Below are 1785 nucleotides of genomic sequence, written 5' to 3' on the forward strand. Positions count from 1 at the left end.
CACACACACACACACACACACACACACACATATATATATATACATATATATATATGTTTCCAATAGTGAGGTACAATTTGAGATGGAATGAAAGATAATTTGGTGCAGTTAAGAAGGACTAGGATCAGTGAAAGAATGAGGAAACTACAAGAACTGGTTCCAAACATGGATAAGGTACATGTTTTAATGAATATTTCCAATCCATTTTGGAAATCAATTTACTTTAATGAATATTTCCAATCTTTTTTCTGGACATGCAGCAAACCAACACAGCAGATATGTTGGATTTAGCTGTGGAATACATCAAAAACCTTCAGAAACAATACAAGGTATATATGTGTCATGGGCTAACAAAATTACTCAACAAATTTCAAGTCATATATATTCATGTATTCATCATCTCCAACATTTTCTTCAATTTTCGCGTATCCATCATGCAGGCGCTCTGCCAAAATCGAGTGAATTGTAGATGCTCAACTTCCCAGAAGATGGTTCTTAATCAAAGGGCCTAGAGGAAGGAAGAGTAGAACAATGCCCTTTTTATCCCATTTTTTTGGGTTATATATATCATTATTACTATTTTTGGTTACAAGTGTTGTTAACTTAATTAGACAGGCTGAGTCTCCAAAATAAATATATAATATTCCAATTGTAAAGGGTATGTGCACAAGTACATTTCTTGTTATAGGGATAATTTTCCTTTATAAGCAATAATAAATAAATAAATAAATGTCGAATTATCCTTATTAGTTCGTAATATAATTCAATCAAGATATCTACCAGGAATCATATTTATTTCTCGATGTTGCTATCGTAATAAATTATTATATTGATTTAAGATTACATAATTTTTCTTGCAAAATTTTGTTCTATTACAAAATTTATTATATCGAAATTTTTTTGCACTATTTTAATGAAAAAATGATTTTTTTGGTTATTTAAATTGTCAAAGTTTGAGTTTTGGTATATTGAAATTTAATTTTCTTCTATTTTGTTTTCATTTCTATGGTGACATATGTCAAATCAGCAATTTTCAATATTATGACAACATTGTTTGATGTCATATCAATATTATCTGGCGACATATTAGCAATTTGATTAAAATAATAAAAAAATTTAAAAATTAGTATACCAAAATCAAACTTTGAAAACTCAATTGACAAAGACTTATAATTGAACAAGTTAATTGACAAATTATTTTCTCTATTTCAATATCCACGGGTTTATATTGGGGAAATTGGTTAAATAACATCGATCAACTCTTTTTTTAAGAAAATGACATCCTCAAGTGTGTTTCAAATATACTTGAGGATGTTATTTTCTTAAAAAAAAATTGACCGAGGTTAAAAAAAATATCCCTTTTATATTAGACAATTTGGTGCCATCTATGAATGCACTAGTAATTATGTTATATTTCAACGGTAATGAGTACAAATTAATTTATTATTTTGACAATAATAGCAATGTTAGCCTCGAGTTTTAATTAATTTAGAGTTCAGTTTCAATATGAATTCAAATTCATTTTAATTTATTTATACAAAGCCCACTAATGTGCGGTTGTTTAGTTCATGCACCAAAATTGACAGTATTCACATTAACTGTTGATTTTTCCTTTGTTTGCATTGGGCTTTCATTTATTTGAGTGTACATTTTGAATTTACACGAACCCCATTTAAATATTTAATTTTAATCAAACTCAATAAAAATATTTAATTATTTATTGATTGAATTTTTTCCCTTTTGATTCACTGGCTTATAAGTTTTATGAATATACACATTTTTTTT

General features: G+C 27.2%; 1 long non-coding RNA gene across 1 annotated transcript; it reads left to right on the forward strand.

The window, feature by feature from the left end:
- The first annotated feature begins 33 nt into the window (after nt 1-33).
- Nucleotides 34-704, forward strand: LOC140966461 (uncharacterized). The gene is made up of 3 exons (XR_012173365.1): nt 34-174; nt 261-329; nt 441-704. It is a non-coding gene; the product is annotated as an uncharacterized lncRNA (long non-coding RNA).
- The last annotated feature ends 1081 nt before the right edge of the window (nt 705-1785 follow it).

This window comes from Primulina huaijiensis, unplaced genomic scaffold (assembly GCF_012295235.1).
Source record: "Primulina huaijiensis isolate GDHJ02 unplaced genomic scaffold, ASM1229523v2 scaffold206548, whole genome shotgun sequence".
Lineage (NCBI taxonomy): Eukaryota > Viridiplantae > Streptophyta > Magnoliopsida > Lamiales > Gesneriaceae > Primulina > Primulina huaijiensis.